Consider the following 27,041-nt stretch of genomic DNA (forward strand, 5'->3'; position numbering starts at 1 on the left):
GCCGGCTGGGCTCCCCGCTGCCAGTGGCGTAGCGTGGGGGTGTATGGGGGCCAGCCGCACAGGGCGCAACATCTGGGGGGGCGCTCGCACTCGCAGCTCTCTGCCCCTACCTGGCTCACTCACTCTCTCTCACTGCAGTGCTGGCTGTGCGAATCTGATCCGAGCCACCGGGTCGCCGCCCACTGTGGAGGGGGTGGGTGCCAGGCGTGCAGTGCGGAGAGAGAGCGAGGGACTATCTGGGGGAGGGACAGTGCAGCGGCCGCCCAGCGCAGCGCTGAGCGCGGGAGAGAACCACACCAGACCAGACCAGGCAGCAGCAAGAAGAAGCTGGCAGCGGCAGCAGGTTAGGGGTTAGGGGGCGCAAATTACTTGCCTTGCCCCGGGTGCTGACAACCCACGCTACGCCGCTGCCCCCTGCACAGATGGGCAGGCAGTGCAGCACAGCCCTGTTTGGCTGGGGGGGGGGGCGCTCCAGCAGCAATGGCAGTGAGGCTGAGCTGGTGCACCCTTCACCCTCCATGCCCTGCCCACCCCACCTCCAGTGCACACGAGCGTGTGCCCACCGCAGACACCAGCAAACCATGCTACACCACTGCACAAAATGAATAAACTATATATACATGGGAAATAGGAACTTGTTCCTTCCGCCAGCAGCAGCTGGCTGCCATGGGTAGTGCCACAAGCTCCTTGCAGCTGCTTCATCCCCACCTACTGGCATGCAGAGTGGGCAGGTATGTGGCAGTGAGGTCAGGGCACTTTGGACGCACCAGGGGAACCAAGGCAGGCCTCCTGATGGTGCCCTCAAACCACGCCAACCTCACCACTGCCCTGCCGCCACCTCCGCAGTATGGCCAGGTCTGTGCTGGCAACCCTTCCCAGCAGCTGATCTTAATTTATTCCCTCTGGATTCTGTCTTTCCCTGGAATTGTAGCTCTGTTAAGGGGCAAACTAAGTTCCCAGGTTTTGTGTGGGGTGTCATGTGTTTTAAATGCACGGTGTGTACTCCAGCCCTGCACAGACACTTTGCCTGTGCCGTTTGCAGTTCGACAGAGAGGATAATCTTCACATCCCGAAAAAGAACCCTCCTTTCCCAAACGTTAGAGGCACAGGAAGCCAGTTTGCTTTTCTGCATCAAGGCCACCCAAAGTGCGTTCACAGCAGCCGCTGTGTGAAGTTGATTTAAACAGGTTTGGCACGGCGTGTTCTGTTGTTGTTCCGCGGTTATGAGCACTTCTCAGACCTCTGCAACGGTACATGTTTCCCTTTTCTCTTTGAAAGGTAAAGAAAAGCAACATATTGTTACACCTCTGCTTAGGGATGCCTTGGCAACGTCATTTTCTTGAGCAAGACAAGAAGAATCTGTATCAACACAGAATCGGTGGTGGGTGGTACCATTTAAGCAGAGCAGCTGAATAAAATTATGCAATCCTATAAACGGCTCAGTATGCTCAGGTTTACTTTCTTTAAACGGGCACAGTACCTATGTTTGTCTCCTTCCCTTTGGCATCATTTATCCCCCTGGCTCTGTACTGATTTTTCCGCTGTTAACGGAGAAATCCGAGGGCTCCCTTGGACAAAAAACAAGGACACCAGCCAGGAATACCAGAGCAAAACAGTAGCCAGTAGGCTTGGTCTTTATTGAAGACTGTCGCGACTCCCACCTGCCACCAGGTGAAACAAAATGGAAGCCCAGGGAAAAAAAAGACCCCAACTTTTATTAGTTACTAATCCCCCAAGCTGCACCCCTAGAACTACATCACAGCTGCATCATGACTACATCATTGACACATCACAAAAAGGAGGGGTTGAGGGAGGAGTTGTGGAGATAACCTGAATATCTTGTCACCTGGCTGGTTCCTCCTTTCCCCCTCCCCATGAGTCATTTCCAGAAGACAAAGGGGAGTTGGCAGTTTCCTGCCCCCAGAGGGAAGATCTGATCATTGTCCTTTGTTCCAGTCCGTGTTGAATCCACTCCCATATGCAAGTCCTTTGTGACCTTGATGGTCTTCTGTCTAGGACCATCAGGGTTGGCATAGCAACTGGGCAGGGCTCCTGTGTATGTGCTGGTATGCTCAAGGGATTATGGCTGGCCTGTATCAAACCTTCCCCATTTTGTAGTCCTTCCTTCGTGGAGTAAAATAAAAGTGGAACGGTGCAGATCCGATGTATGGTTGATTTTCTATGAATTTATAACAGAAGCGTAGCGTATGTCGTGTGTGTGTGTGTGTGTGTGTGTGTGAGAGAGAGAGAGAGAGAGAGAGAGAGAGAGAGAGAGAGAGAGAGAGAGAGAGAGAGAGAGAGAGAGAGGAGTTTGTACAAACTGAATGATTTGGGGGGGGGGTTTCCTGCAACACCGCTCCCTGGGATTGTTGAGCACCCAAGCTCAGAGAAGAGGGTTTTCTTTCTGACTATCTTCTGTGGGCCCCATCAGGACGTGGCTTGGTTTGGCAGTCACAGATGGAAGAGAAGGTGGAGGAGGAGGAAGGAGGAGGAGGAGATGGGGGCTGGAAGGCTTGTGCTAGAGCTGGAGGGGGGAGGTCCTTCCTCTGTGTCCCTCCCCTGCCCCTACTATGGAGCACAGAGCCTCACCAAAGAGGTTGGGTGACTCTGATCAGGCAGAGGGATGGTCTGGCTGAACAGGAGTGGGTGACTTTGGAGCTGGAGGCAGAGGGACAGGAGACAGCCTTGTCGTGAGATCCAGGCAAGAGGTGGTCTTTCAAATTTCAGCGGCGCCCTGTGCAAGCCTCAAATTTGGCACTCCCACCTCTCGCCTTCTGTCCTGCGCATGTACTATGTCATAGCCATGAAACCCTCCATTACCCCCCTCGGTTTGACAACCAGTGAGGGGAAACTGGTCACGCTGCCCTAAATCTGCCTCTGACCTCCTTTGTAGGTGGGATCAGATACACCAGGCATGTCCAAAGTCCGTTTTGGGGGCCTAATCTGGCCCCCCGGCTGGTTTTATCCGGCCCCTGTGGCAGTTTATTTATTGGGGTCAAATCCTTTAAAAAGCTCAAAACTTCAATCCTAAAGGAAGCTAAACAACTTTGGGGTTAAATCATAAAAAATGGCCGGCCCTCACGCATGTTCACTTCATCAAATGTGGCCCTCTTTGAAAAAAGATTGGGCACCCCTGAGATACACCCCCCCACACAAACATGCATGAGTGCAGCAGGACTGTAGAGGGAGAGAGTCTTTAAAAGCTTGGCTGGAGGGACGTATCACCTGCTATGACATTCCACTATTTCCCTCTTGACTCTGAACATCTTGCTTTGCTCACATATCTCAGAACATTGGCTTCTGGCCCATGCGATTGCCGCTGAGCCTGTATTGTTATTAGCCTGAATAAAGATCCTTCCTTTCAAGCAAGCGGCACCATCGCCATGTTTTGAAGGGTGGGAGCCTGTCACAATCACTGATATCCCAAATAAGGACTTACCACAAGTAAAAGTGTGGCACAGTGGTTAGAGTGTTGGACTATGACCCTGGGAGACCCGAGTTTGAATGCCCACTTGGCAATGAAGCTCACCGTGTGACCTTGAGCCAGTCACTCACTCTCAGCCTAACCTACAGTACAGTGGTACCTCGACTACAAACGCCTCAGGTTACAAACGCTTCAGGTTACAAACTCCATTAATCTGGAAGAGTTACCTCGAGTTGAGAACTTTGCCACAGGTTGAGAACGGAAATCGTGTGTCGCCGGCGCAACAGCAGCAAGAGGTCCCATTAGCGAAAGCACGCCTCTAGTTAAGAACAGTTTCAGGTTAAGAATGGACCTCTGGAACGAATTAAGTTTGTAACTAGAGGTACCACTGTACCTCACAGGTTTGTTGTGAGGATAAAATGAGGAGTGGGAGACCTACATACACCATTTTCTTGAGGGAAAGTGGGGTATAAATGCAATAATTAAATAAGTAAGCATATGAGGGGAAATTTTCTAGTTAAGCCCTACTGTGTTCATTTCTGCTTTGCAACAAATCTTTCATCCAGGGGAAGCGTTCGGAAGAGCCTCCCCTCCCACTGCAATCTGCCATCTTATTCCCACTGCCCCATTCTGCTAGACATGCTACTTGGAAGTATGTCTCATTGAATTCTATAGGAGATTTTGTAGTAAGCACGAATAGGCAAAGAGTTGGCTATTAATTTCAGTGCTTTTTTTCCTGGGAGGACGCAGGGGGACGCATACCCCTAAACATTTTGTGAATATAAGTTTGGCCTCATTGAGGGGCAGTATTTCAATATGAGTAGGAAAATGAGAGTAGTACACCCCTAAACATTTTTTTAGAAAATAAGCACTGAGTAATTTCAATGAGTCTACTCTGAGTACAACTCAGTTGGCCAAAAACCCCAGGTTGCATCATGGAGGGTATGTTACTCATGTCATTTGGGCGCCAGCCAAAGACATCTTCTGTTTGTCTAGAAAAATTTCAACACTGGATCTAATTTGCCTGGATTATGGTTTTTAATCTTCCATTAAATGTATGGCTTTGATTGAACTGCTGCGCATGTATGTGTGTATTTGTGCGTTTAAAGAATTGCTGGTTTTATTCTTTCATTACCTGTGGCAGAGAAACCTTCAGAATTAAGAAGCAAACCTCAACTGACCAACAATAAGCACCCTATTCATTCTAGATGTAATTTAATTAAGGTTTGAGGAAATGAATAACTGTGGATTAATTTAGCCCACTGTGCCTGCCGCTCAGTAGGATGGATCCCTGAATAGAAATGCAAAATCGTGTTGTTTATTTGTGACTCTGTTCTGAAAACTGCAGCTTTGATTTGCTCAGATTGATTTCTACTCACTTTTTGGGATTGGTTTGAGTTTGCTCTGTGTAAGATCTGGGAGGAACCTAACCAGTCAAATTCCCGTCCCTCCTCTCTCATTTAAATATTATGATGAATGACTGCTAGTATAACAGCTGTAGACTAGCAGGGCTCATATCACAGCAATATAACTTTCCTCTCCTCTTCCAGATCACTTCTATTTTTGACCGGCAATCTTTTGGTTGAAGATTTCACTTGCTCAGGGTGCCTGCTTTAAAAATTCACTTCCAGTTCAAATCATTTCTTTTTTAACTCTAGGAAGTCGAAATGCAATCCAAGAGTCTGCAGGATAATCTCAAGAATGGTAAGGAGGCATGCATGCGCTTTTCTTTCAAAAGCCAAAAGAAGAACTGTCTGGGTGGGAGGTTCGTAGTTGTTATGACTTGCAAAGCTTAAATCAGCTAAAATTAAACTTATATAGGAAATTGTTGAAATGTGTTGTGTCAAATGTACCAGCATGCTGAAATAGCTCTAAGACTCATTTTCTGGCATGTGGGAATTGGCTGTTAGTTCACTTAGCATGATATCAATGGGAAAAGATATACTGCTTAATTATTTGAGGGCTTTTATTCATGAAATAAAATGGGGTGGAACTGAAAACATGCCAGTGGCATTTTACTGCCAACACCTGTCAAAGTATGAAGGAAAACTGTGTATGTTAAAATGTGCATGATGCATTTGGAAGCTACTACATATGATTACATATGACATAAAATCTGACATTACTCTCGTCACTCATGCGGCAGTAAGCCCACTCAGTGCTCGTGGCACAGGAACCTGCAAGACTTGAGAGGATCCCCTATTATTCCAAATTAGTTTGCTTATCTGAGACAATATGCAAAGGAATATCATGTTATCTAGCATTATCATGTTGTAAACTGATTTTAATATTGTATTTATTAATTGCTGAAACCTGCCCTAGGATCTCATGGTGAAGGGTAGGAAATTATTATTATTTCAACACATTGAAAAAGATTTTTTAAAAAGATTTCTGGCCAGAATCCTGCCCTGTGCATTGTACTGAGATATATACATATGCAACCTCCACTGAACCCATTGAGAATTACTCCCAGGTAAGCACGTATAGGATTGCAGCCCAAGTTATTTTTATTTGCATGCCTTCGTTTTAATGTGTCTCTTAATCTCCCCACCACCACAATGTGGCTATTACATTCTGTTGAAAGTTTCCCATTTAAACTGAGCTTACATCATCAGGATGTACTTAATGCAAGTAGTAACGCAGTATAATCTCTCTTCCGGGGTTGGATCTTAAGGTCAAAACATGTGATGCAAGAGATCTCTGTTTGGATCTCTCTCTTTTTAAACAGCCAATGGGGGCGGTGGAAGCTCTGTGCGTGTTTAACCCTTTTGCTTCATCTGTTATTCCTCATTGAAAATCCCAGGTGTTGCATTGGTGTTATTGTGTTATCGGCCACCCACAATTTCCACCTTGATTAATTCTACCTTTTTGTAACTCCATAAATTATAGGGAGTCTGGCCCTGCAACTCATAACAAATACTTGCATTCCACCTGACTTTGACCTCTTCCCTGCAGAGTTAATAAATAGCTGCATTAAGTGGGTGGTTTTGATTGGGAAAACTATAGGGAAACTCTCCCTTTCCCTGGTGCCATTGATTCAGTCATGATGGAAGCCCTCGCTGGCTGTTTTAATGTTGCTGTTTTAAATTAGGTGCAGAGTGGTGCAATGGTTAGGGTGTTGGTCTAAGACCTGGAAGACCAAGGTTCAAATTCCCAGTCAGCCAACAAACTCATTGGGTTACCTTGGACTCAGCCTAACCTACCTCACAAGGCTGTTTCAAGGATAGCATGAAGAGGGGGTGGGGGCAGCCAAGAATGCCATCTTCAGCTCCCTGACAGGAAAGGTTGGATATAAAAGCAAAAATAGACAATACATATTGATAAACATCCAACCGTGGATCTCCTGGGTCATGCACCTGCTTTCAGCATCATTTATTTAGGACTCTGGCTAGATAAGGGCCAGCCCAAGACATTTTGCTGCCTGAGGCAAAGGAGAAGATGGTGGCCCCCACTTCCTGTCCATGAAACAGACTTTCACTGCACCCGAGGACAGCATGCTAGCTTGGGTGAGTGGGTGCAATGCGCGCCATGCAGCTCATGCAGCTCTACCCACTCTCAACCTTTCAACATCTGCTGCCTAAGGTGGCTGCTGCACTCCTGCTAATGGTAGGGCCGGCTGCAGTGTAAAGTTCAGACATTGTTTAGATGCAAAAGAGGAGAACCATTCCCCTCCTGCTGAAATTACAAGTGTGGGTCATCTTCTCGTCCCTTCTGGCCTATCTGTATCTACTGATGTTACACATTCCCGTGCCAATTGTGTCTTCCTGTTGGGTGTAATCTTTTCTTTTTGCCCTTCCTCCACTGACATTTCTTTTATCTTCAGGATAACAAATGGGACCTGTGGTACAATGCTGAAATGCGTCCTCCCCGTTTAATAAGAGCACTGTGGTTCAAGGTTCTGGCCAGTCTACAGTACTTCCTTCCATCCTTCCATACAAACCCACACACCACAGTTTTCCAACTAGTACTTGACATTCTGTGACTCATTTGGGCTGGGTTTGTCTTCAGTTTGATGCCCTATTGGGGTTTGGGGTTTTGTTTTTGTTTTTAAAGTGTTTTCGTAGCTTTGAAAACCTCAAAGTTACCCTGAGTCTGCGGATAGCTTCCCTCTAGTTTCTCAGTTGGCCCCTCTTTGACTATTTCAGTTGACCCTCGACACCCAAGTTCATTATTAGAGGGAACTACAGTCTGAGTGGGACATGGGTGGCGCTGTAGGTTAAACCACAGAGCCTAGGACTTGCCGATCAGAAGGTCAGTGGTTCGAATCCCCACGACGGGGTGAACTCCCATTGCTCGGTCCCTGCTCCTGCCAACTTAGCAGTTTGAAAGCACATCAAAGTGCAAGTAGATAAATAGGTACCGCTCTGGTCGGAAGGTAAACGGCGTTTCCGTGCACTGCTCTGAATACAACCCAACCGATCCCCCCCCCTTTTTTGTTCTCCTAATGTTTTGGGACGTGGGTGGCGCTGTGGGTTAAACCACAGAGCCTAGGACTTGCCGATCAGAAGGTTGGCGGTTCAAATCCCCGGGAAGGGGTGAGCTCCCGTTGCTCAGTCCCTGCTCCTGCCAACCTAGCAGTTCAAAAGCATGTCAAAGTGCAAGTAGATAAATAGATACCGCTCCAGGGGGAAGGTAAATGGTGTTTCCATGCGCTGCTCTGGTTTGCCAGAAGTGGCTTAGTCATGCTGGCCACATGACCCGGAAACTGTATGCCGGGTCCTTGGCCAATAAAGCAAGATGAGTACAGCAAACCCCAGAGTCGGCCACGACTGGACCTAATGGTCAGGGGTCCCTTTACCTTTGCAGTCTGAGCAAAATCAGTGTATGCAGGAACTGTCTACAAAACCCCACTGCTGGAAGTCAAAGCATTGCACATTTTTTGTGCATTGCTAGTGCTGCAAAGGACCCTGGAGCATGTTCTGAAACTTGCTGCTCCTTTTTTTTAACTGAAAATAAAGTTTAGTTGCAGCAGTGCACCAGATGAAAATCAATGTACTTAAAAAAACAAAAACACCTTTACTTTGGAAAGCACAGACGTCAGTGTTTCAGCATGCGTATCCTCAAAGTTGAACTCCCAAATCGGGTCAGGTGACTATCTGCTGAAATTGCAAATCAGCCTTGTAACAAAAAACCTGCAGTATCTTTTCTGGTGATCAGAAGAGAAGTTTGCACTTGGAACTACAAATAAATTTATGTAACCCATTTTAAAGCTCTCACAAAATGTTCTGCTGCTGCTAAGCGGATTGCTCTACTTAACACATTTGATGAAATACCTTCTCCAGGGTCAGGAACACTTAACAGATAGATCTCCAGAAAAGACAAATGGCCACAAACAACAAAAGCTTCTTAAGTGAACAAGGCTGGTGGATTTTTATTTTTATTTTAGACTTGCTTTGAACTTGCCATTCTTCACAAATGCTCTGCTTGATCTGCAGAAAGAGCTGAAAATCCATACATGAGGTTCATTTTGCCATGACTTTGATACTATCTACAAAAGTAAACAAACCTTTTAACAAACTTTTGTGACTTTAAAAGAAAAATAGACAAAATTAGACAAATTATTGGAGGATAAAGCGAATCTACCATGAAACTAATAAAGTTTAAGCTTCAGGGACCCTAGTCCCAGAGGGGCCCCAGAAGTGACTTTATTGCTCAAAAATTTGGGGTCTAGGAGACTCAGTTTGAGTTGCACAACCCAAAAACTATAAGGCATAGGAAATTTTTATTCACACCAGTGACTCTGACATGTGGTACCTCGGGTTAAGTATTTAATTCGTTCCGGAGGTCCGTTCTTAACCTGAAACTGTTCTTAACCTGAAGCACCACTTTAGCTAATGGGGCCTTCTGCTGCTGCCGTGCCGCCAGAGCACGATTTCTGTTCTCATCCTGAAGCAAAGTTCTTAACCTGAAGCAATATTTCTGGCTTAACAGAGTCTGTAACCTGAAGCGTATGTAACCTGAAACATATGTAACCCAAGGTACCACTGTACAACAATTTTAACCAAAATCTGAGATGTAGTAGTTTTTTGTTTGTTTTTTAAAATGTGATGATCTGTTGTGGAACAACCCCATTGAAGAAGATTACAGTGGTTACCCAGATCTCATTACTGGTTGTGAAGGGGCCCCCATAACTGTTCAAGCTTCAGGGCCACAAATTGTGTGTCAGCCACTGGATAAGCCTACTAGTCATGATGGCTATGATCTGTCTCCATCACTGGAGGCAATATGACCCTGAACGTCAGCTTCTGAACGGGTGCTGTTGTGCTCATATCTAGGCTCCTCATACGAAACTGGTTGGTCACTGAGAGAATGATAACCCCCTTAACTGTCCCAATAAAACCAAGACATCCCATTTTCTCACACAAGAGCACAGCACCATGATCTCACCCCCCAAAATAGTGCTTTGGGGGGGACAGCATTCTTTTGTGGTGCCCCAAAAGGCACACATTTGGGCACCGTGCTCATGGGAAAAGCACCTCTTTTGGGGCCACAATCTCGCACAGGTCATAGTCCTGCACATGAAAGTGGCCCTGGAAGACGTGCATTCCGGGGTTTTTGCCTCAACGTGCTGGAGGGTATGGAAGAAGATGCTGCACTAGATAGGCCAGGATCTTTGTATGTTCTTAACTAGATGGGTCTTTGGTCTTCTTTGATATGCTGGGTTGATTCCGTTCTTCTAGGATGCCACAGAGCATAGTACAGTGATACCTTGGGTTAAGAATTTACCGTAATTCGTTCTGGAGGTCCGTTCTTAACCTGAAACTGTTCTTAACCTGAGGTACCACTTTAGCTAATGGAGCCTCCTGCTGCCACCACACGATTTCTGTTCTCAACCTGAAGCAAAGTTCTTCACCCGAGGTACTATTTCTGGGTTAGCGGAGTCTGTAACCTGAGGTACCACTGTACTATGTTTAGTGCTCTGTGGCGTCACAGTTTTATTCCAGTTCCCACTAAGCAATGCTGTGACACCAAGGAAGTTCCTAGTGTGAAGGAAGCACAATTCTCAGAACAATATTGCATGTCCCAGAAGTTTATTTTTGCCAGTCAAAGCCCTCCAATCTGCTCCAATCTCTAAACTTTGCATCCCCTTCGTCCGCCCCCCTTCTGACTGATGGGTGTGACATAATTCCAGTAGCCACCAACCATCAAAGATTCAAATGGTCGGAATCAGTGCCAGGCTAGGAAAGTACTTTGAGAGAGATTGATGACATCAGTGTATTTGCAGGAAAATAATCCACAGATGGGAATGAGTCGCCTTCTGGGTATTCAGTATGGTTAAGGGAAAAAAGAGCCAAAGCAAGAGGAGTGATTTTGTGGGAACTCCTACTATTGAAAGTGTGGTTTTATCAGCTGAGCATCAGTTTGCAGGAAGGCTAGTGGAGAACAGCCAGCATCAGCTTCTAGGACAGGCATCCACAATCTTCGGCCCTCCAGATGTTTTGGACTACAATTCCCATCATCCCTGACCACTGGTCCTGTTAGCTAGGGATCATGGGAGTTGTGGGCCAAAACATCTGGAGGGCCACAGGTTGGGAGTGCCTGTTCTAGGAGGTCCAGCCTTCTTCTGAAGGGATCCAGGTACCAGCTAAAGCACCCTGCCTTATCTCCCAAACCCCAAACCTGCCCCACAGTTGGCTCTGGAGCATCAGTTAGGTATTGTATTGAATGTTCACCTGAAGATCATACTCTTGTGGGGTCCAAACTCTTTTTCCAGACTTGCATTTCTCACTTCATTCCTTCTTTGCAGCTTATTTAACTGGGGTGATTTACTGACTATTACTTCATCTCCATTTTTCTTTTTGTTACTTCATCCTGATTTCTTTTTGCTGTCATCAGTGACATTACATAGGTGAACTTATTTCACAGATTTTCATACCTCCCTTCAATAAATATTTCTAGAGCAGTTTACAGTGTGTGTGTGTGGTGGGAGGGAAGTCTCAGTGACAATATCATTAAGGACCAATTAAGCTAAGTCGGAGTGAGGGCAAGGCGATGCAGGAATTGTTTTCATCCCTCCGAATGTGCAACAAAAACTTGCCCGGAATAAAGCATTTTATAGGCAGGGCTTTTACTTCCATAGTGGCAAAGACTGTTTAAAGTAAACTCTACCTAGTAATATTTTAATAACTTTTTTTAAAAAAAGAGCAAATGTTTATAACTTTGCTTCTTGTAAACCAATTCCAGGAATGGGCCCATAACCATTTCAGATCAAAGTCCACACTTTGCTTTTTTAGAAATTATCATTTGCCAGTGCAATATAATTCGAATGCCAAGTTGTAAATCAGGGATAGTGTCTGAGAAATGCCTTGTCATGCAGGGTAATTTAAATTAAGAAGCTGTAGTAAGTGCTGTAATGTGAGATACGATAGCAAAAAGGGGAATGGAAATTTCTCTCACTCAAGGCACACGGGCAGAGGAGATTGTTTTACTGACGGCTTATAGCAACATAGCGCAAGATAAGGCAGGTCCAAAACCTATGATGACAAATGGATTGGAGGGCATTTCTAAAGCAAAGGTTTACAAAGCACAAGGGGAGGGGAGGTTTTCGGGGAGGCATGATCAGTTGCTAGGGGAGAATCAAAATTCTAAAGCCTACACCTACAATCTGAAGTGGTACAGTCCGTTTTGCTACCTAATTCTGCTGTCAGAAGTCATAAAAAGAACTACATTGGCTCCCAGTACGTTTCTGAGCACAATTCAAAGTGTTGGTGCTGACCTTTAAAGCCATAAACGGCCTTGGTCCAGTATACCTGAAAGAGCGTCTCCACCCCCATCATTGCTTTGGGCAATGTATTATGCTACCCAGAGCACAAATATAAGGCCTGAGACCATTTTGGCTTGCACTTTCTGATTTCATCGTTTGTCTGGGTAGTAACAAGTAGAGATAATTTATTTCTGTTTCAGATACAAACCCAGAATTTCCTCCAGGGCTTAAGCTCATGCAATAACGTCAGGAAGAAATGTTTGAAAGTGTAACCGCTGCCTGAATTTCTTCAGTAACTACCGTATTTTTCACTCCATAGGACGCACTTTTTTCCTCCTAAAATATAAGGGAAAATGTGTGTGCGTCTTATGGAGCGAATGCAGGGGCGAGGCAGGCAGGAAAAGCCCCCGCGGCTCTTGCGGGCTTTTCCCCAGGAGGGAGAAGGGACTGACTGGCCACATTAGAGGGTCCGCTGCTCCCTGAGCTGCTCTTTGGGGCTGGGGGGGGGGGAAACCGGGCTTCACCTGGCAGCCCCAAGAAGCCCTTGGAGTAGCGGACAGGCTGCTCCCTGAGCTGGGGGGGGGGGGGAATAATATTTTCCCCCTTGATTTCTCCCTCTGAAAACTAGTGTGCCCTATGGTCAGGTGCGCCCTATGGAGCGAAAAATACAGTAAATCTATCACTGCCTTTTCCAATAGAGTACAGTGCTGCAGATAGTAAGGACACAACGGGCTTACGTAGTAAAGTAGAGGCATCTTCCTGCAGGAATTAAATTTCTACAGTTCCCTTTGTGTTTGTGATCTTTAGTATATACACTAGAATTAGGGTGTTTCGGGCTAGCCTGGGGAGTCTGAACCCCAGATCTTTTGTGCTGAATGGGGTGAATGTGCACCTAAAGGACCAAATGCCCAGTCTGGGAGTCATTTTGGACTCACAGTTGTCCATGGAGGCACAGGTCAATTCTGTGTGCAGGGCAGCTGTCTACCAGCTCCATCTGGTATGCCAGCTGAGACCCTACCTGCCCGCAGACTGTCTCGCCAGAGTGGTACATGCTCTGGTTATCTCCCGCTTGGACTACTGCAGTGCACTCTATGTGGGGCTACCTTTGAAGATGACTCAGAAACAACTAATCTAGAATGTGGCCTATTCACCCAGTGGCGTAGCGTGGGTTGTCAGCACCCGGGGCAAGGCAAGTAATTTGCACCCCCTAACCCATGGATTTGCGCCCCCTAACCCGTGGATTCGTGCCCCCTAACCCTAACCCCCAGATGTTGCGCCCGGTGCGGCTGGCCCCCCCTGCACCCCCACGCTACGCCACTGTATTCACCACATTCATTGTACAGTGGTACCTCAGGTTAAGTACTTAATTCATTCCGGAGGTCCGTTCTTAACCTGAAATTGTCCTTAACCTGAAGCACCACTTTAGCTAATGGGGCCTCCTGCTGCTACCGTGCCGCCAGAGCCCGATTTCCGTTCTTATCCTGAAGCAAAGTTCTTAACCTGAAGCACTATTTCTGGGTTAACGGAGTGTGTAACCTGAAACGTATGTAACCTGAAGCGTATGTAACCCGAGGTACCACTGTACTGGGACCAGAAAATCCTATTGTTGCCCCCACAGCTCAGAGTAAGTCCTGATAGCCAGATCTGGTTTTCCTCATCTGAAATTTACAAAAAATAAATAAATATGCATCTATACATATAAATTAGCATGTGCATTTTTAACTGGCCTATGCTTTGAGCCTTTTGCATTTCTATCTATACCCCTGCACCAAATGCCAATTTCCAGAAGATTTCAAAATGTCTTATTCCCCCTGAACAGGGTTTTTAGCTTGTAAACTGTAATCTGTCAGATTTTCAAGTAAGAGTTTTCTGGTAGAGGTTCTTTCTACGTAATTCAAACTGACAGTAATTAAGCTGCAACTTATTGTACAGTGGTACCTCAGTTTTTGAACATAATCCGTTCTGGAAGACTGTTTGAGTTCTGAAACGTTCAAAAACTGGAAACTCAATAGCTGACAGGTAGGCCTCAGGATCTTGCGCTCAGCGGAAGCCCCGTGGCATGTTCGACTTCCGAGTCGTGTTCGAAACCGAAGCATTTACTTCCAGGTTTATGGCATTCGAAAACTGAAATGTTCATCAATGGAGACGTTCAAAAACCGAGGTACCACTGTATATTCTAAGCAGAAGGAAGTATGTTCATTCTTCTAGGATACTAGATAATGCATCTATAAAATTACAGCAAAGTTGATAAATAGCTGCAGTTCAGTATGTTTATCACTAGCAGTAATCTCTCTCTCCATTTTAGTAATTATCTCTGTACAGTGATATCATGCAAATAGTGCAATCACAGTCCAGTCACCTTTATAATCAATGTAAATATTATGGATTTTAATAACTGAGTAACTTCTTGGACAGATTACTGGGACAAAAATTGTAGCATGGCAAATTTCCTTTTTGTGAATGAAAGAGAGGTTTTAGTTCTCATGAAACAACGGTCTAGTAGTTGGAACATTGGAAGGACTTAAGCCAGGGAGATGGTCCTCATTCAGTCATTAAGCTTTTGGATAGTCAGGAGCAGTCTGTGTCAGGCTTCCCTACCTTACAAGGTCGTTGTGAGGATAAAATAGAAATGGGGACTGTTATGTACTGAAGTTCTCACCCTGGGCCAGCAGGGGGATACTGTAGATAGTTATGCAAATGAAGGATTGAAAGTGACATTCAGTGATTGGATAGTTTGTATGCAAATGAAGGATTGAAAGTGACATTCAGTGATTGGATAGTTTGTATGCAAATGAAGGATTGAAAGTGACGTTCAGTGATTGGATAGTTTTAGAAAGTTGCAACAGTTACGTTGTTCTGGAGCTCTATATAAGCAGGCTGACTGAGCTCTTCAGTTCAGTTCTATTCTGGCCTCTGAATAAACAAGAGCTGTTGAAGAATCGCTTTGTTGTCTGATAACCACAACTTAACAGGGACCACGTAGACTGACCTTAGCTTCTTACAAGAGCATAAAGATCTAATCACTTCCTAAATTCCAAGATGATTAAATTAGCCTTCCCCACCCTGCTGCCTGCCAAATGTTTTAAGACTACAACTCCCATTGGCCCTAGATAGCACGGGGAGTTATAGTTCAGAACATCTGGAGGGCAACAGGTTGGGGAAGGTTGCTGGGTTTAGCGAATGTATCTAGTCAAATTCTAATGATTTGTTCAGTTGGCGAACGTTAGCAAAACACCAGTCCTTCTTGGCAAACTTTACAACTTAAATATTTTCATTAGCTCTTGGTTACTGAATGCTGAAGGGTTTGTTTTAATGGGTGGAGTTAAAGGCAGATATTTAACACACGGTTTATGCCAAAGTTGAACCTTGCACAAATTAATCAGCAGTTAACTTCTTCCCAGCTTCTATGGATTACACTACTATGTATTATTTTATAGTACAACTCCATGTCAGTTTTCGTAACTGAGATGGAACATGCAAAATAAGCAACCAGATGCAATGGAAAGCAATGCTCTCGTATCTTTAGGTCAGAAGTGACTGATATTGCTTTCCTTACAACAAACTGCTTAAGAAATATACAATCGCTTAAGTTTTATGCAAGAATCCGGGGTCATTAGGTTAAAAATGACGAAAGAGGCATCATTTTCATAGGGACCTGTAGTACAGAGACTTTTTGCGTACATCATCAAAAAAAGAGGAAATGCGTCATCAAAAAGAGGCGTTGTAAAAAGATCCACAGTCAATGGTTTATTCATAAAATGCTTAAAAGGCCCAGGTGATACTGAAGAAAATTCAGACTATGTCAAAGAGTTGTTATGACATATTGCTGGGAGCACTATAAAAACCTTCCAGCAAAGGAAAAAAGTCTAGTCCTTGTCAGCCTGCGAGCACGTGGGGGTAAAAATAGTAAAAAATAAGAGCTGGCAATTCACCAAATTTTGGAGAAAAGGGAACTGTAATACTACTTGGCAGCATCTAAAATGTACATGGCTGGGACATGTTCTGTTGAGTATGCGTATGAGAGCATTAGCTGTAAAAGGTTGGGAAACTTGTGGCTCTCCAGATTATTTTTGATTCCAACTGCCATTGGCCCAGGTCAGGAATGCGGGGGGTTGGAGTCCAAAAAACACCTGAATACCCACAGATTCCCAATCTCTGGGTTATAAAGTAGCATGGAAAATTAGGTAATAAATACTCAATGGCCAGCTCTACTGATTTTAGTGGAGCTAGCTATCAGGTAAGCATATATCAGATTACAACTATATTGGGTATAGATCATTTTGGTCAAACTTTTGAAAAGGTATTCTAAGTTCTTTAACACTGAGACATCTTTTTGCTTTGCTGTTTTGTTAGTTTTTAAATAGAGGACATTGGCAGGTCCAAACTGCGATCTTGTGTGCACCAACTTCTTTTGAGTAACGCAGTGAGTCTTGCGTCTGAGTAACCATGTCGTAAAAGAATTTGCATGCTCAAGAGAGATTCACGTAGAAGGTAGTATGCAAAGGAAGGTCTGGTGTTGTTTTTTTAAAATGTATTTTTATTAAAGGTTTTCTTGGTTTACAAAAGTATGTGCAATGTCTCTCCCCCCCCCCCCCGTAACATTTTTTTACAGATCTGTTTCATTTGTTGAGACATTAAGAAGAAAAGTGGGGAAGAGGCGGGGGGGGGGGAGGTGAGTGGGGGTGGGGTCAGGTGGTGATGTTTCTATTTTACTTACGGTAATATTTGTGGGGTTTTGTGTCGGCATCGCTTGTGCAGGTTCTCTGCTATTAACTTGTGGTTTCTTTGGTGGTGAGAGAGGTTGGGGTTGGCCTAGGGTGTGGTTGTTTGTTTGTGGTTGGCTGTGGTGGTCTTTGTTTTCAGGTGTGAGTTTGGTGGGTGGGTGTTTTGGATCAGGTTAGCCGTATTGATTTGTATGTTGTTGGTGGATTTTTGTCATTGTCTTGTTGGGCTGTGCATGTGATAAAGGAGAGCCACACTGAAGGCGTCTTCTTCTATTTGTCCCTGTGTCAGTTTCAGTTGATTGGTTAATTTTTCTAGTGAGGCTGTTTCCCATACTATTTGGTACCATTGGTCCATGCTTACTCCTGACAGGTCTCTCCAGTGTCTGGTTATGATGTTTTCTGGCTGCTGAAAGTAGGTGGTTGATGCAGGAGGTGAAAGGGGTGAAAGGGGCATCGGGGTCAACAGACAGACACACCATGGGAGAAATGGAAAAAGTGAGTCACATGGAAAAAAACTATGTTTGAAAAAGCTTCTGGTTGCACAAGAAAACCCTTAAACCTGTCAGTTTCCATTCTAAGTGTCTTTTAATCGCTCAGGGTGCCGTCTAACATCAACCCCCTCACCCCCACCCTGGGTCAAATAAGTCTTGGACCAAATTTGTTGTCTCTTTAAAGCAGATGCACCTTTAACCAGACATGGGGCTTGTCCAAACTTTTGCTTGCCCCATGCCTAAAAAACATGGGTCTGAGTGGTTTTCTGCTTGCCCCGTTCTATCCAGGTATGGGTCCAATCAGTTGTGCCTTTGTCCTGCCGCTTTCCCTCAGAAAACCTGCTCTTTAGCGCTAAATCAGAAAAAATGTCAATCCAGATCGACATTTGCTCCAATTCAGTGGTAAAGACTGGGTTTTCCCCTGGGGAAAGCGGAAGTGTGGATGAGCCCTAAGTACAAACAACTAACTTCTGCCAGTTTCTTCAGTCAGCTTGAGCTTAGATCATACTCATTGTTGTACAGTGGTTAAATGTATAGCCTAGGAGTGGGGAACCTGTGTCCCTACAGAATATTAGAGATGAAGGAGAAAATCACTTCTGTTCACATCTAAAGGCAAACCTACCTCATCTGCACTTTTTGAAACAATACACAAACAATATGCAGACATATTTCAAAATCTGCACTTCCCCAGATTTTCCAGTGCAGTTCTCCAGGCAAATAATGTGTACAAAAATGCATATACTAGGGTGGAGGGTGCATAATAATGCATATATTAGTGAAGGCAACTTTTAAAAATGCATTACATTAGGAAAGATTGCTTTACAAAAATGTGTTTATTAGAAGAAATGAGCACTAAAATGCTGATGAATCTTCATTACAATTTTTTTAAAAACCCTCAAATTTATGTGGAAATGTGGAAGACTGAATTTAAGATTAGACAAATGAGAAGTTGAGAGAAAACAAAATTGAAAGATTTGGGGCTCATTCCTGGACTGCAACTCCTGGCCATTATTCTACTAGTGCCTTTTATCAGCTTTAGCGAGTGTGACAGCTGCAACCATTCATAGACAGGGATAGCTTTAGCACAATAGGCCAGGCATTGGTGACCAATCCTAGATTATTGCAAGGCACCCTGTGCGGAGCTTCTCTTACCATTGGTCTAGAAACAACAGCTAGTTCAGAATGCTGCAGCACAAGTGTTGACAGGAATGAGATCCTATCAGTGTAGTACAGCTTTGCTCAAAGAATTGCAGGGGCTGCTGATTTGCTACCAGACCAAGTTCAAGGTTTTATAGTTAATATATAAAACCCTTAACATCTTGGGATTAGTTTACTTGAACTATCACCTTGTCCCCTACATGCCTATTTGACCACTTAGATCTGTGGAACTTGTACTTTATGTGTGCTCTATCGACCCGAGGGGGTCAATATTTTAATGTGTCAGTATCAACATTGGCCAGGCACCCTTGCCTGTTTTAGACGCCTCTTAAAAATTTGTTTATTTCAGAGACAGCATATATACTTGTTTTTTTGAATTTAGCTGATTTGATGTCTGTGTTGTTGAGAACTACTTTGTGTACACTACTTTGTGAGAACTACTTTATGTACACTACTTAGAGGTGTTTTTTTATATTAAGTGGTTTATGTTGTTGTTGTTGTTTACTCATGTCCGACTCTTCGTGACCCCTGGGACCAGAGCACGCCAGGCACTCCTGTCTTCCACTGCCTCCTGCAGTTTGGTCAAACTCATGCTGGTAGCTTCGAGAACACTGTCCAACCATCTCATTGCCTGCCATCCCCTTCTCCTTGTGCCCTCAATCTTTCCCAACATCAGGGTCTTTTCCAGGGAGTCTTCTCTTCTCATGAGGTGGCCAAAGTATTGTAGCCTCAACTTGAGAATCTGTCTTTCCAGTGAGCACTCAGGGCTGATTTCCTTAAGAATGGAGAGGTCTGATCTTCTTGTAGTCTGTGGGACTCTCAGGAGTCTCCTCCAGCACTATAATTCAAAAGCATCAATTCTTTAGCGATCAGCCTTCTTTATGGTCCAGCTCCCACTTCCATACATCACTACTGGGAAAACCATAGCTTTAACTATACGGACCTTTGTTGGCAAGGTGATGTCTCTGCTTTTTAAGTGTTACCAAAAAGGAGCAATGCAGCAGCGAACATCAGCTTCAGCAGGTGGCTGGAAAGCCAAACAGGCTGTTGATGTTTGTGACTGTTACCGTGGGAAGAAAGGAGCAGTCCATTTACTGTACTGAGCACCGGATGTTAGCTCAGTGTGTCATCTGACCTGTACTGGAAGTACATGGGTGGAGTCTATATCTCTGCTGTTGATGTTAAGAGAGTGCAGACATGTTTCTCTGTACTGCTGCAAAAGACAGAAATAAAGGCATGTAAATACATTTCTGTCTGTCTCTTTCCCCTCCCTGGGGATAGCAGGGAGGAGAGGGAAGGAGTGGTGTGTTCTTCTCACGTTTGAGAAGGATCGCCTATTAGAGACCTCGCCTGTTTCCTGCCGGGAGTCGCAGACGGGGAGGTCAACAAGGAAATCAGCCGGGTGCCTGAAGAGTGGCACATTCCTCTGACAAGGCTTGATTTCAACATTAAGATGCTGTCTATAGTGGTTTATAGCTTTTCGTAAATCAATAAATGCTGTCAGAGGCTAGTGGGAGGTGGTGTTCAACAACATCTGGAGTGCCATGAGTTACAAATCTCTGGTAGAGCCTATAGGCCTCCGCTGTGTGTCAATATATGCTGAAAAAAATGGGAACGTTCCCCTCTGCACTCTGTCAATGTGAGTCTGGGGATGAGTGATCATTCATGCCACCTCTCCCTCATGTCATTTGCAGTTTGATGCCACCAAGCTTGACCCTGACATTTATTGCTCCATATCAATCTCTTATCTCACTAACTTTGTCTTCAAGCCATTACCAAATATGATGGCTGACATGATAACCCCCAAGAACACAGCTCATTCAGTTCCTTGATTAACCAGGAAGACATGATCATGACTTGAATGAAGGTGGCAGAAAACATGGGGTGAATTTGAACAAACACAAGAGCCCATATCTGAGCTTACTCTGGCTGTGTACACACTATACCTTTAAAGCACATCCAAAGCACTTTCCCCCTCTCAAAGAATTGTGGGCAGTGTAGTTTGCAAAGGAATGCTGGGAATTGGAACTCCCTTATGAGTAAACTACAGTTCCCAGAAGTCCTTGAGGGGTGTGTGTGCTTCAAACAATATAGTAGGGTATAGTTGCTTCCTTTGTGGCAGTGGCAGTTAGCAAAGAAGCAATACTCACCATTCGTATCCATGCAGTGCTATTCAGTGTGCCTTTCTTGGCCTACCCCATTCTGAGTAGTGGGATGGTGTGAATGATCCATCAGTGGCAAAGTGAGTCTTCTTTACTCTTATAAAACTGTCCACATCCTTATTGGTTCAGCTGGGTCACCAGGAGGGCTTTTGCCCAGCTTAGGCTGTTAAAATAGCTGTTCACAGTTTTAGGGAAACGCAGATCTCACCATGGTGACACACATGGAGGTTACATTAAAACTGGATTACTATGTGGACCTTCCTTTGAAAAATATCCAGAAACTTCAGCTGGTTCAAAACTCGGCAGCTAAACCTTTGGTCACAGTCAGTTTTGAGGAGCATGTATATCCCCTTTTACATCACCTTCATTGTCTAATGGTCTATTTCCGGGCCCAGTCAAAGTTCTGCTTAGGACTTTAAAATCCTTTAACTGCTTAACGGATCCTAAGATCAAATCCTTTGACATAAACTTGCCTACTCTCTGCGATCAACCAGGGAGGTCCCTCTTGTTTCCTTCTATAGAGATATAGGGGTAGTCAGCTATTTTTTTACTCAAAGTAGACCCACTGAAATTAATGAAGTTAGGTCCATTAATTTCAATAGGTCCACCGTGCATTAAACTTAGCTGAATACCACCCAGCCTCAATTTCTGTCACTAATTTTGCAAAGCATCTCTTGTTGATATGTCTCTATTCAGAGAACACGACAGGGAGATTTGCCTGTCATTTTCCAATAAGCTCATGATTAGAAATCTCAGGCCTTGTCTCGGTTGCTATGTTGAAGGTCAACTACAATGCAACAAAAGGAATTCACACCTGCCATATGATAAGAGACCAGCTATGAGACCTGCTATTATCCTTCCTTTCCCAGAACCCAAGCACTGTCCCAGGAATAATCAAAGTTATGCAATATCATCCATTTAATTGTTCCAGCCCTCAAACAAGCCAACAATGGCCAAAATGAACCCAACTCGTGTCAAAATGGGTGTTACCAAAGTGTAAAAGTGGGTGTGGTCAATTTCATTTTATTTTTTTTCAGAGCAAGGAAAACGTTCAGGGGATGACAAAAATAACCTTTTGGCTTCACAAAATCATAGTAGAAGACCCATGGGAGTGATCTGTTTCAATAATTCTTGGGTTGTATTCAACTAGGTTTAACTGAGAGAAGATCTATTAAAAGTAATGAAACTAAATTAGCCATGTCCATTACTTTCAATGGGTCTGCTTTGAGTAAGACTAGCACTGGATACATTACTGTTTAAAAAATTATGAAATTTGGAGGGAGAGACAAAAAAAAACAACAACTTTTGGTATCACAGTGGGGTGTGAGAGCAATAACTGTGTGTGTGTGTGTGTGTGTGTGTGTGTGTGTATTTGTGTGTGTGTTTGAATGAAATACGTAAAAATTAAATGGACAAATGGACAAATTTGGAGGGTCTTGAACTTTTTAACGGGATCTGTGGGAGCAACAATAATTTTTACAAAAAAATATTTTCTAAAAAGTAACCATTTGGGGAGCTGGATGTGACCTCTCTTTCACCTAAAGTTTGCTGAAAGTAGGATGCTTCATACAATTTTGGAGTTCTTTTCTGTGTCTCACCCCTCCTTCCCAAGGTCTTTCCTATATCCCAGAGCTGCATCTGCTGAAATGTGCTTTTTTACACAACAAAGGTATTAGAGCCTTGTCCTCTTTTTCACCTGGGCCAACTAATTCTACTAGCTTAAATAGGCAGCCTCCAGTGTGAGGTATAGTTCCTTACTGGTATCTGTGAGGAGTGGTTTTACAGTGCTTCCAAAAGATACAGAGGCTCATGTTCAGGCAAGTCACTAGGGGAAGGGAGTTCCCCACTGAGACAGCTGCTGAGAATACGATTTATTGTCTGAACTTGGCAGAAGCGTGATAGATGCAAGATCGTACTTGGTTCATCTTACAGATCATAACTGTAGCCCTGTTCACACATCTATGTCGATTTCCTGATAATGCATAAGGCTGGGGTTCCTAAATTGTGGTGGTCCACAAACTTCATGCAGGTGGCTTGCAGTATACCCATGTTAAATATTTGTTGTGATGTTTAACTCCATTTTATTGCTTCATTTATTTTTTTATATTGCATGTTCTTGAGTAACAATTCGAATTATATGGAAGTGCAAATAGTGAATACAATACAAGAAATAAAAGCGACAATAAAAGGACAATAAAAATCAGACAGCATCACACATTACAATTGCTACAACAAACAGAAAAAGCACTTAGTGGTCCGGCAAGACCATCAGCAATTTTCAAGTGGGGGGAGGGGACTTTGGGAGAGGATCACTGAAATAGGATATTCATGTGAAAGAGAACAGAGCTGCTTTAATGCATTGCACACGATGCCTACTGATATGCTTTCTTGTATGCAACTATTAAAGAGCAGAGTCCTTGCCCCCCTTTCTCATCCAGTCACCCTAATCATGGTCTTGTGCAGTGCCTTTTTGCTAGAAAAAAGGTGCCAATAATCACCAGGTTCATGGCAATCTGCATGGACGTAGCTGTGGGGGGGGAGAGGGTAACTGCCCCCACCAATCAAGTAAATAAAAAAAAAATATTTATCTGACCCATTACCTCATAGAGAACTCAGTCCTGCCCCCCTAACATAAAGCCTGCCCCCCCAAAATAAATACTGGCTACGCCCATGGTGAACTCTTTTCACAGGTGAACCACTGTGTGTGCATGGGTCCATGGAAGCCACATCTACCCCCCACCCCTGCGCTCTAGGCTTCTTTTTCCGTCCTTCCATGCCCACCTAAAGCTCTGGACCCCACCTACTGCCACAGCTTAAAATGGTGGGAAGGCAATGTGTAAGCGTGACAGTCAAGTGCCTATACTGGGGACACCTCCCAAGCCCTGCCCTGTTGCAGCCATTGAAAGATAAAATTGTGCTGGTACCACATACAGTCATACCTTGGGTTACAGACGCTTCAGGTTACATTTTTTTGGGTTACGGACCACCAAAACTCGGAAGTACCAGAACGGATTACTTCTGGGTTTTGGCGGTCACGCATGCACAGAAGCGCTAAATTGCGCATGTGCATGTGCGCAGCTGTGGGTTGTGAACACTGCGGGTTGTGAACGTTCATCCTGCACAGATCACGTTTGCAACCTGAGCGTCCACTGCGCTATTGAAGACCACCTGGAAAAAAGCTCTGATTTTGTGTCGTAGCTCCTCAAAGCATAATGTTCACACTTTCCCACTGTGAAGAATGGTCAAGTCATCAATCTACCTCCCTGGCCAGCAACTCATTTTAGCAGGTTCTTTTTTTAATTGAGCAAAGCTGAAGGACCAAAAAAGGATGGCTGCATCTGGCCTAGAAGGTCACATCCCATTCTCCTATCACAGAGCTATCCAATGAGTCACTGAAAACAGAATGCTAAGACTCCTCTGGCTTCAACAGGTGAAGCAATTCTCCATCATGCCAGGGAGCACTTCACCTGTTACTTTTCAGTCTGTCATGCATGAGTCCTGCTTGGAAAAAATAGAGGTACAATTCCCAGAGTCCCCCCTGGGAAGTAGGACTGATTGTTAAACCACTTTGGGAATTGTAGCTCTGTGAGGGGAATGGGGTCTGCTAATAACTCTCAGCACCCTAGTTCCCAGGATTATTTGGGGAAAGCTATGACGCGGGTGGCGCTGTGGTCTAAACCACAGAGCCTAGGGCTTGCTGATCAGAAGGTTGGCTGTTTGAATCCCCACGACAGGGTGAGCTCTTGTCGCTTGGTCCCTGCTCCTGCCAACCTAGCAGTTTGAAAGCACGTCAAAGTGCAAGTAGATAAATAGATACCGCTCCGGCGGGAAGGTAAATGGCGTTTCCGTGCGCTGCTCTGGTTCGCCAGAAGCGGCTTAGTCATGCTGGCCACATGACCTGTCTGTGGACAAATGCCAGCTCCTCGGCCTATAGAGCGAGATGAGCGCCGCAACCCCAAAGTCGTCCACGACTGGACCTAACGGTCAGGGGTACCTTTACCTTTTTGATTGTTAAACCGGTACAGTAATACTTTACATATATGCTTTTGTTATGGCCATAGTTACTCCAGATTTAACCGCTTTTCATCAAGGTTATTGCTCTTACCATTATCCAGATACCTTTTTATTGACCTCACAATCAGGGTGATAGAAAGATTGGAGTTTTAGCCCATTGATCCCCATACAGGTTGACTGCTGCATAATAAGATCACACCCTTGAACTCTGCATTATGATGCCATGTTATTGTGCCATACATAGTTCTCTCCATCAGCCTGGCTGGGACCAACTGCCATTTGACTCCTCCCGTCACAGATCTCTTTCCACTGGGGCCATTATGTAACAATTTACGCATTTATTTATTTACTGTACTTTACTCGTTTAACCTACTGTCTTTCTGCTGGTGCCCTTCAGGAGGTCTGTCATTCAAAATAATGACATACAATCTAATAGATGGGATTCAAAAAGAAAAAGGGTCAGGAGGGAAGAGGATAATAAGCAAATTCAGGTACCAACTCTTCTTCTTACTTATTTTCCTCTTCCCATCTCTTTTATTCTAGTTCTAATATATTTTCCACCATTATGGCAGATCATTCATTCTGTTCTTGGCACAGTGTTTCGGGGTATTTGAAGAGGGCAATACTAAATAGCCTCCTCCTAGCTTCTAATAAGATGTGTCTACAGCATGCACTGAAACAGGAGTAAACAAAACAAACTTGTTTTTAAGGAGTAAATTTATCTGTGTTGATTCATGTAATGGCATATTGTACTGGTTTTAAAATCAAGGGATGGGCCTCAAGCTTCAATGAGGTTTGAGTGCCAGATGGCGATTGCTATGATAAGTGGTTTTAAACTCTATAAAATCCCTAGACTTGGTTCAAGTTAAGCCCTCCTTCAGATTAAATCACCCAGACTATAAGGGGTTCGAAGCTTTGTGAAATAGTCCCAATTTATGTATAGCACCATCTCTTTCTGTATTCTGTCTCTGCACAGAGAACAAGTCCCTGCCCCAAGCAGCTTACAAATAAAAAAAATTGATACAGGTTAGGGAGCAGAGGAAGAAGAAGAAAATGAAGGCTGTAGTTAAAATTGTAGGAATTTTTTTTCAATTTTTAATGTATTTAGGCTTACTTCTGACATAGGATTGCAGATAAAAGTGGGCCTGGAGATGAAGGATCCTTCAGCAAAGGAGGATGTTTCCTAATCTGTCCAGACATGATTTAGGCCAGGCATAGGCAAATTCTGCCCTTCAGATGTTTTGGGACTACAACTCCCGTCATCCCTAGCTAACAGGACCAGTGGTCAGGGATGATGGGAGTTGTAGTCCCAAAACATCTGGAGGGCCAAGTTTGCCTATGCCTGATTTCTGCACTTAATTCCCTTTTAGGGCCACTATGCTATCCACATCCAGAAGAGAGAAAGGCATCCTTTTTTCCAATTTCTTTTCTTCTCGCGCTTCATTATCATGTTTGCCTTTGAACATATCATCGCCCTTCTGTCGCCGTCGTCATGTTATTTTTATTATTATGTATGGCAGTCATGCCATGACCCGGCTGCCGTCGTCCGCTTCTGCTGTTTCGTGCCGCGAGCGGTCGGCGCGATCCTCTCAGGCGCAGATTCCCCTCAGCGGGGACAAGGCCGCGCGCCGCCGCCGCCGCTGCCGCCTTGACCTCAACCGCCACGTTTCCCCCGTCCTGGCGAGGCGGAGCCGCCTCAGCTCGGTCCCGCCCGCCGCTCCACCCGAAGGCGGAGCTTCTCCGCTTGGCCCGCCCGCCGCCGCTTTCTCTTGTCCTCGTAGCCGGGTTACATGGCAAGTAGCCGCGGCGGGAGCAGGGCTTCTGTCGGTGGCGCCGAGACCTTTCCGCCAAGGCCCGGCGGCGGAGCTCCGAGGCTTCTCTCTCCTTTCTCCATGAGCCTGGGCAGCGCCGTGAGTTGCGGGAAAGCGGCGGGCGGTGGGTCCGGCATGGGAGGCGGAGGGCCGAGAGCGGCGGCGGCGAGGCTCGGGCCGCAGTGCCAGCGGTCTCGCTCCCGCCGCCGCTGCACAAAGGCGCTTTGTTCTGGCGCCTCCCGCGCGCCCTGCCGGGGCCTCTGCCCGGCGGGGGAAGCCCGGCCAGGCCTTCCGCAGTGCGGCGGAGCCTCCCCGGCGGCCGGCGCTCCGTGCCCGAGGAGGACCGGAGGGTTGAGGAGTGGAGGGTGGGAAAGAGAGAAGGGAAACCCTGGGGCCGGTTCGTGGCGGCCCTTCCCGCCTCTGAGAAGCGAGGTGGAGGCGGCGGCGGCGGCGGCGGCTTCGGGGAAAGGGCAAAAGCCCCGCCGCCTCCCGTTTCCTCGCCCCAAGCCCGGACAATGGAGGCCGGCGAGGGGGCGGCGGGTGGTCCCGCGTG

The 27,041-nt window shown here is 45.2% G+C and overlaps 1 protein-coding gene across 4 annotated transcripts in view; it reads left to right on the forward strand.

Moving 5' to 3' along the window:
* Positions 1-4,956: 4,956 nt before the first annotated feature.
* Positions 4,957-27,041, forward strand: part of MAPK6 (mitogen-activated protein kinase 6) — a 35,720-nt gene continuing 13,635 nt past the window's right edge. The window contains exon 1 of one of the 4 annotated variants that reach the window (XM_081888538.1): positions 4,957-5,128. The gene's annotated coding sequence lies outside the window, so the exon portion shown is untranslated. Of the gene's footprint in view, positions 5,129-24,901; positions 25,000-25,019; positions 25,169-26,306; positions 26,588-27,041 lie in introns of those variants that run through there. The other 3 variants (XM_081888540.1, XM_081888539.1, XM_081888537.1) reach the window with 3 other exon arrangements.

Source organism: Podarcis melisellensis, assembly GCF_964234715.1.
Source record: "Podarcis melisellensis genome assembly, chromosome: 14".
Classification (NCBI taxonomy): domain Eukaryota; kingdom Metazoa; phylum Chordata; class Lepidosauria; order Squamata; family Lacertidae; genus Podarcis; species Podarcis melisellensis.